Genomic DNA, 9,648 nt, shown 5'->3' with positions numbered 1-9,648 from the left:
GCCAGAGTAGCTGTTGTGTATTGGCATGTCTTACACTTCCTGTGACGCGCCTTCATCTAGGGTCTGCTGAGCCAACTATTTGGCTCTCACACTAAGCAACATATAAGAACTCCGCAGAAGCCTTTTAGTTTGATGTAGGTTCACGTTTATTTTTGGTTTTGTTTCAAATCCAAAAAATCATTGCCAAGACCAATTTCAAGGCGCTTCATTCCCTACGTTTTCCTCTAAAAGTTACAGGGTTTCAGAGCTTATGTTCAAGCTTTTAATCTGTTTTAACCTATAATGTATGATATAAGATAGTGGCCCAATTTCATTCTTTTGTATGTGGATACCGTTTTCCCAACATTATTTTTCGAGGAGACCGTCCTTTCCCCATTGTATATTCATGGCACCATTGTTGGCAGTTAATTGGCCGTTCGTGCATGCATTTATTTCTGAGCTGTCTATTCTGGTCTACTGACGTATGTGCCTGTTTTTATGCTGGAGCCATACAGTTTGATTCCTATAGCTTTGTGATCTAGTTTAACATCAAGAAGTGTGATACCTCTAGCTTTGCCCTTCTTCCTTAATATTGCTTTAGCTACTTAGGGTCTTTTGTAGTTCCAATCAAATTTCTGGATTGGTTTTTATATTTCTGTGAAAAATGTGGTTGAAATTTGGTGAGGTTTACATTGAATCTGCAGATTTCTTTGGGGGAGTATGGGCACTTTAAAAATATTAATGCTTCCAATTCATGAACATTTATTTGTTTCCATTTATTTGTCTTCTTCAATGGCTTTCATCAATAATGTTCTTCAAAACAACGTCTTACAGTTTTCATTGTACAAATCATTTACCTCCTGATTACATTCATTCCTAAGCATTTTATTAATTTTGGTGCCATTGTAAATGTGATTGTTTTCTTAATTTTACTTCCTGATAGTTCATTGTTATTATGCAGAAATTCAACTGATTTTTGTACATTTTGAATCCTGCAACTCTCCTGAATTCATTAGTTCTAACAGTTTTTTTAGTGGTGTCTTAAGGTTTTTTATATATGAAATGTCACCTGCAAACAGAGATGTTTTACTTCTTCTTTACTTATTTGGATGTCTTTTACTTATTATGGCATAATTGTCCTTGTCTAATTCTCTGCCTAGGACTTTAGCACTATGTTGAATGAAAGTGGTGAGAGTGGACATTTTTGTTTTATTACTTATCTTAGAGGAAAAACTTCCCTTTTCCTTCTCCTTCACTGAGTATGAATCTAGATGTGGGCTTTCATATAGGGCTTTTACTGTGTTGAGGTACATTTTATCTATATCAATTTATTGAGTTTTTAGCATGAAAAGAGTTAAATTTTGTCAAGTGCTTTTTCTGTGTCTATTGAGAGGCTCACATCCTTTTTGTCCTGCATTTTTTTTTAAATGCAGTACATCATGTTGATTGATTTGCATATGTTGAGCCATCCTTGCATCACAAGAATAAATCCTACCTGATCATTATGTATGATTCTTTTAATGTACTGTTGAATTCATTTGCTAGTATTTTTTTTTTTTTTTTGGAAGATTTTTGCATCTATGTTCATCAGGGATATTGGCCTGTAGTTTTCTTTTTTTGTAGTGTCCTTGTCTGGCTTTGGCCTCATAAAATGAGTTTGGAAGTGTTCCCTCTTCTTTAATTTTTTGGAAGAGTTTGAAAAGGATTGGTATTAATCCTTCTTTATGTGCTTGGTAGAGTTCACCAGCAAAACCATATGGTCCTAGTCTTTGTTGGAAGGTTTTTGGTTAATGATTCAATCTCCTTACTCATAATTGTTCTGTTCAGATTTTTTGTTTCTTCATGATTCAGTCTTGGTAGGTTTTATGTTTCTAGGAATGTATCCATTTCTGCTAGGTTATCCAATTCATTGGTACATAATTGTTCATAGTAGTTTTTTTATGATTCTTAGTAGTTCTGTGTTATTAGTTACAATGTCTCCTCTTTCAATTCTGTTTTAATTTGTCTTTTCTTTCTTAGTCTGACTAAAGATTTGTCAATTTTATCTTTTTAAAAAACTAGCTCTTAGTTTTGTTAATCTTTTCTGTTGTCTTTCTAGTCTCTTTATTACTGCTCTGATCTTGTTATTTTCTTCTTTCTACTGACTTTGGGTTAAGTTTGTTCTTTTTTTTTTTTTTAGTTCCTTGAAGTATAAAGTTAGGTTGTTTATTTGAGATTTCTTTTCCTTAATGGGAGTGATTATCAATATAAACTTTTCTCCTAGAACTGCTTTTGCTACAGATGATAAGTTTTGGTATGTTGTACTTTCATTTGCATTTTTCTCAAAATATTTTTTAATTTCCCTTTTAATTTCTCCTTTGACTCACTGGTTGTTCAATAGCATGTTGTTTAATCATGATATATTTGTGAATTTTCTAGTTTTCCTCTTCTTATTGATTTCCAGTTTCATACCATTGTGGTTGGAAAAGATGCTTTATGTGATTTCAATATTAAATTTGTTAATACTTCTTTTATTACCTAACAGGTGATCTGTCCTGGAGAATCTTTTACTTGCACTTGAGAAGAATGTGTATTCTGCTGTTGGATAGAATGATCTGTATTTATATATTAGATCCAGCTGATCTAATAAATAATTTAAGCTTAATATTTACTTACTGATTTTCTGGTTGGATGATCTACCCATTATTGAAAGTGGAGTATTGACTTTCCATATTATTATTATATTGCTGTCTATTTCTCCCTCCAAATCTGTTAATATTTCCATTATATATTTAGGTGCATAAATATTTATAATTGTTGGGTGCAAAAATATTTAGAATTGTTATATCTTCTTGATGAATTGACCTTATATAATGACTTTTATCATATGATGACCTTGTTTTGTATCTTGTTAATTTTTGGCTTAATATTTTTGTCTGATATAGGTAGAAATATCTCTGCTCTCATTTGATTCTCATGTGCATGGAATATTTTTTCCCATTTCTTCACTTTCAATCTATGTTTTCCCTTAAAGCTGAAATACATCTCTTGTGGGCAGCATGTAGTTGGGACTTGATTTTTTTTTTTCATCCATTCAGCCATTCTGTATCTTTTGACTAGAGAATTTTAATACATTTACACTTGTAGTAATTGTTGATAGGTATGGACTTACCATTATGATTTAGTTTAGTGTTTTCTTACTATTTTATAGTTTCTGTTCCTTTTTTCTTCTCTTGCTCTCTTCCTCTGTGATTGTTTAGTGGTATGCTTTAAGTCCTTTCTCTAGCCTTTCTATATCTGCTATGGGTTTTGTTTTATAGTTACCATGAGGCTTACATTAAACATTATTGTAGTTATTACACTATATTTTAAGTTGATAACAATTTAACTTTGAATGCATACAAAATCTCTACATTTTTATAGATCGCCAACTTTTTATATTTTTGATGTCACAATTTATAGCTTTTTTTTTTTAAAGATTTATTTTATTTATTTATTTGACAGACAGAGATCAGAAGTTGGCGAGAGGCAGGCAGAGAGAGAGGAGGAAGCAGGCTTCCCACAGAGCAGAGAGCCCGATGCGGGGCTCGATCCCAGGACTCTGGGATCATGACCTGAGCCGAAGGCAGCAGCTTAATCCACTGAGCCACCCAGGCGCCCCACAATTTACAGCTTTTTATACTGAGTATTCCTTAACAAGTTATTGTAGTTGTCCTTATTTTTTATTCTTTTGTCTTTAACCTTTCTAGTAGAGTTGTAAGTGATTTACACGCTACCAATTCAATTACAATATTACAGCATTCTGAATTTAACTATATATTTACCTTTGCCAGCAAGTTTTATACTTTCATATATTATCATGTTATTGATTGACATCTTTTTTTTAAAAAAGATTAAAAAAATGTTTTATTTGAGAGAGAGAAAGAGAGTATGCATGAGCAAGGGGAGAGGCAGAGGAAGAGAGAGAGGCAGACATCCTGTTCAGCAGGGAGCCTAGCATGGGGTTCAATCCCAGGACCCTGTGATCATGACCTGAGCCAAAGGCAGACACTTAATGGACTGAGCCACCTTGTGCCAGTGATTAGCATCTTTTCATTTCAGCTTGAAGAACTCTCTTTAACATCTCCAGTACTGTCTAGAGGTACTGAACTCCTTCAACTATTTTTTGACCCTTTAACTCTTGACCCTTTAACTCTAATATGTCTCAGTTACATCTCTTGAGATTCAATTTATTTGGAAATCTGTGATCTTTTAGATCTGGATGTCTGTTTCTTTTCCCAGGTTTGGGAAGTTTTCATCCATTATTTCTTTCAATGCACTTTCTGCCTCTTTCTCTCTCTCTTCTCCTTGTGGGATACCTATAATCTGTATATCAAGCCAGTGGATGGTGTCCCATATGTACATTAAGTTATCCTCATTTTAAAAAAAGATATTATTTTTCTTTTTGTTCCTTTGACTGAGTGATTTCTATTGCCCTGTCTTTGTGTTAACTAATCCTTTCTTTCATTTGATTTAGTCTTCTATTGAACCTCTCTATTGAAATTTTTAGTTCAGTTATTATATTCCTCAGTTCTGTGATTTTTGTTTTATAGTTTTTAATATTTTCTATCTCTATGTTGAAATTCTCACCCTGTTCATGCATTGCTCTCCTAGCCTTGGTGAGCATCTATATGACTGCTATTTTGAACTTCATTGAGTAAATAATTTATTTTGTTTTCTTAAGGTCAGTTTCTAGGGACTTACCTTGTTCTTTTCTTTGGGACAAACTCCCCTGTTTCTTCATAAAAGAAAATTCTCTGTGTTTCTTTCCTCAAATTAGATAAAATGGACTCCTCTTTCAGTCTTGACAGACTGGCCTCAGTTAAGAGATGAACCTCATCAGTCAGCCTCACCTGTCCTCCTGGTTGACTCTCAAACCTTTGTGACTATCCAGCTCACCATCTTTGTTCTCAGTGGCTTAGTGGCTCCCAGTAGATTGGAGTATGACAAGACCCATTAGTGTCCCAAAGGTGTGGGAAATCTCTGTATGACAGTTTAGGCTCCCAGAGGATTATGAACTGTCTGCTCCTTCAGTGCCCTGATGCAGGACAGTTGGGAGCCAGACCTTTAGGCAACAGCTGGGGAAGTCAAGGCAATAGATACACAGTTTGACCCTTGTCAGGGAGAAACCAGGATCTAGGTGTTTTTGCCTACTTACTTTGTATTGAGCCAGAAAGAATATTCGTTGGGAGCTCTTGTGTATCCAAATAGAACTGCCTCTTTGTTTTGTATGGTCTGGGGGAATCATGATTATTGAACCCCATTAGCTCCTAGAGCTAGGTGATTTGGGAGCCAGTCTCTTGGGTGGCAATCATAACAGTTGAGTGACAGATGTGTGGACAACCTCCTTTCAGGGAGAAACTAGAGAGTTGGTTTTACTATAGGAGTCAGCAAGGGAAAGAGGAGTGACAGACAGTTCCCGCCAGCTCTTTCAGTTTCCCAGGAGGATCCTAGTCAGCTCTCAAATGCAGCCTGATTAGAAGCCAGACCCTCGGGTAGCAGCTGGGAAAATATTTAATCAAATCCCTTTCAGGAAGAAACTGAGAGAGGGAACTTTTTGCCTATATCCCCACTGCACTGAGCCTGGGTGGGATGGAGGAATAGTTGCAGAAAGTGCTAGTATGCCCATTTAACAACTGCTTCTTTGTTCAATATGATCCTATGGGACTCATGGATGTCCAGCCCCATGGGCTATCAGAGCTAGGTGATTGAAGGCTCATGCCTCCAAAAGTCGGAGCACTCAGTGTGTGGACAACCTCCTTCCAGGGAGACGCTGGTGCCTTGGTTTTATTGTTGAAGCCTGCCAGGGGGAGAAGGTAGGAAAAGTACCCACCAGCTCTTTCAGGTTCCTGGGAGAACCCCAGTTAGCTCTCACATGCAGGCTGATTAGAAGCTGGATCCTTAGGCAGCAGATGGGAAAGGATATAGTCAAACTCCTTCCAGGGAGAAACTGGAAGATTGGTGATTTTGTTTGCTTTCTTTCTTTTTTTTTTTTTTTAAAGATTTTATTTATTTATTTGACAGAGAGAGATCACAAGTAGGCAGAGATGCAGGCAGAGAGAGAGAGAGAGGGAAGCAGGCTCCCTGCTGAGCAGAGAGCCCGATGCGGGACTCGATCCCAGGATTCTGAGATCATGACCTGAGCCGAAGGCAGCGGCTTAACCCACTGAGCCACCCAGGCGCCCCTTGTTTGCTTTCTATGCACTGAGCCTGGGTGGATAGACATGGGAAATCCTCACCCACCCATTTTAAAACTGCTTCTTTGCTACAGTCCTGTGAAACTCATGAGTACAATTCCTGCTGGCTCTCAGAGCTGGATGATCTGGAGGCTTTGGGTATCCGCCTTAAAATTTGGGACTCTAGTTGTATGGTCCAAGCCCTTTACTCCTCGGGAAGAAGATGGGAATTGGGAATTCTGTCCTGGTTGAAAGGCACTGTGACTGAAGTGGGGTTTATGGTGAGAAGGTTTCTTAGCCTTTCCTACCCATTTTGATGTGGGTATTTTTTACAGTTGCCTGATGTGAAAAAGTCACTCAGCTAGCTTCTGGATTTTTCTCAAAGGGGACTGATTCATGCACATATGTCTGTTCTTTGCATTTAAGAGGAAAGAAAACCAGAGTGTCCCACCTGGCTATGTTGGAAATGTCACTCACTCAACTTAATTCCTTTCAAAAATTTCTGTCCATTCGTCTTGACAATGTTATTGAATAGTATATCTTTAAAGCACTGAATGTCACGGCTAACTTCATTGGAAATTACCTTCCACTATGTTTTTGTATATATTTCTAGTGCTCTATTCTGCTCTAATTGTGTGTCTTCAATCTTGTGCCATTATTCAGTGTTTTTGTTACTGTTTTATATTTGGCAGCGTTAGTCACTTTCAATTATTCTTTCTTTGCAGAATTTTCTTGGATATTTATGTATGTTTACTTCTGTTTGTTTGAAAAGTTCTTAATTTTACTCTTATTAATTTAGCTGAATAAACATTTATAGCTTCACAGTTATTTTCCTTCAGCATTGTGAACGATAATGTTACACTGAGTTTTGGTTTCTATTGCTGCTTTTTCTTTTCCTTTTCTTTCTTTCTTTCTTTTTTTTTTTTTTTAGAGAGAGAAAGTGGGGAGAGGGGCAAAGAGAGAGAGAGAGAATCTGAAGCAGGCTCCACACCCAGTGTGTGGATCCCAGTGTGGGGCTCGATCCCATGACCCTGAGATCATGACCTGAGCTGAAATCAAGAGTTGGAGACTCAATTGACTGAGCTACCCATGCACCCCCTAACTTTTAATTCTTTTAATTTGTTGCCTTTAAGCTTATGTATTTATTTGCTTACTTGCTATTTTCATTTGGATATCTCAGAATTAAGCTATTCATTTTCTAGACTTCGCTCATTTCAGAAAGTGGCTCCTATTGATTCTATTTGCTAATATTTTGTTAAAGATTTTTCTATCTGTTGTTGAGGTATATTGGTCTGTAGATTTTTGTCTTGTTATGTCCTTGTTGTATCAAGGTTTCACAAAATGAGCTAGAAAATTTTCTTTCCTCCTTCATTTTCTTTAAGCATTTGCATAGAACTTATATGATATGTTTCTTAAATGTTGGATAGGATTTACCAGAAAAACATACTGGGCCTGGAATTTTCTTTATGTGAAGGTTTTAATTATTAATTCGATTTATTTAATTGATATAGAGCTATTTTGAATTTTTTTTTCTAGTACCAGTTTTGGTAATTCTTAACTTTCAAGGAATTTGTGCATTTCATTTAAATTGTATAAATTACTGGCACAAAATTGTTTATAATAACCTCTTATTGTCTATTTAACATCTGTATTATTTGTGTCTTCTGTTCTGTCATTAAGTCTAGTTAGAGTTTCATAAATTTTATTGGGTTTATTGATTTCCTTTGTTGTTGGCCTGTTCTATTTTACTGATTTTCACACTTACTTTTATTTTCTCTTTTTACTTATTTTGGTTTTGATTTGTTCTTTTTGTCCCCTAACTTCCTATAGTGGATGGTTAGAGAATTCATTTTAGACTGCCCTTTATTTCTGATATATGCCTGTGTTACTGTATGTTTCTCTCTATGCATTGTTTTAGTCACATCCTGCAAATTTGGATATGTTGCATTACCATTTTCATTTATTTCAAAATATTTTCTAATTTTCCTTGTGACTTTTTTTGACCCATTGGCATGTAGAGGTATGCTATTTAATTTCCAGATATTTGAACATTTTCCAGATACCTCTTTGCTATTGATTTCTAACTTGATTCCATTGTGGCAAGAGAGCATATTATGTTACAAAAATCCTTTTAAAATTATTAAGATGTGTTTTATGACCCAGCACATGGTCTGAGTCAATGTCAAGATATACCAGAAAAGAATTTGTCTTCTGTTGCTACTGGTAAGCATTCTATAAATGTCAATTAGGTCTATTTAGTTGGTTTGTTGTTTAAGTTATCTATATGTTTATTGATTTTCTATCATGTATTCTATAAATCCCTGGAAGAGGAGTGTTAAAATCTTTACCTTATAGATGGGGATTTGTCTCTTTTTCCTTTTAGTCCTGTCAGCTCTTGTTTTATGTAAGTTGATCTGTTGAATGGATGCACATGTATTTAAGATATTTATGTGTTTTTACTGAATACATAAGAATGCATAAGATAGTTATCATTATAAAATGACAGTATCTCAGGAATATTCTTAATATTTTGTGCACATAAATATAGCTACTTTATTTTTATTCTGATTATGCTAGGTATATATTTTCTATTCTTTTAATTTTTACCTATTTGTATTTTATTTCTAAGGTATATTTCTAATAAACAGCATACACTTAGGTCCTGATTTTTCTTTTCTTTTTTTTTTTTTTAAAGATTTTATTTATTTATTTGTCAGAGAGAGAGAGAGAGAGAGCGCGCGCGCGCACAGGCAGGCAGAGTGGCAGGCAGAGGCAGAGGGAGAAACAGGCTCCCTGCCGAGCAGGGATCCTGATGTGGGACTCGATCCCAAGAAGCTGGGATCATGACCTGATCTGAAGGCAGCTGCCTAACCCACTGTGCCACCCAGGCGTCCCTTTCTTTTTCTTTTTCTTTTTTTCCTTTCCTTATTCCTTCTTTCTTCTTTCCTTCCTTCCTTCCTTCCTCCCTTCCTTCACCTTTCCTTCCTTCCTCCCTCCCTTTCTCCCTCCTTTCCTTCCTTCCTTTTTTAAAGCAGACTGCCACATGCAACCCCTCATTTAGATATATTTAGAGACTTGGAAACTTGACTGCCCTCTGTTCTCCTACAAATGGACCTTAAAGTCTTGTTTGGAGGTCCTAGCAGGGGAGCCGGCTACTCATATACCCTTGAATGAAGAATGTCCTCCTCTGTCAGGGCAGGTTGGTCGTCCTCTCTAACTAAGCTTGCAGATTTGGGAGGGGGGCTCATGGGGTGGTGAGAGAGGAAATGGACATCTGCTAGCCAGCCAGATCAGCCAGATTCATCTTGGAAATCAATGAGGGTGACAGCTCTCACAGACAGCTTGCCCTCATATCTGTGATTTTTAAAATTCAGACTGATAATTTCTGCATTTTATCTGGAATATGTAGATCATTTGCATCTAATGTAATCACTGATATAGTTGTGTTTTAATGCATCAGCTTGTCATTTGTTTC

The sequence above is a fragment of the Neovison vison genome, chromosome 10 (genome assembly GCF_020171115.1).
Source record: "Neovison vison isolate M4711 chromosome 10, ASM_NN_V1, whole genome shotgun sequence".
Lineage (NCBI taxonomy): Eukaryota > Metazoa > Chordata > Mammalia > Carnivora > Mustelidae > Neogale > Neogale vison.
This window is presented reverse-complemented; position numbering follows the sequence as displayed.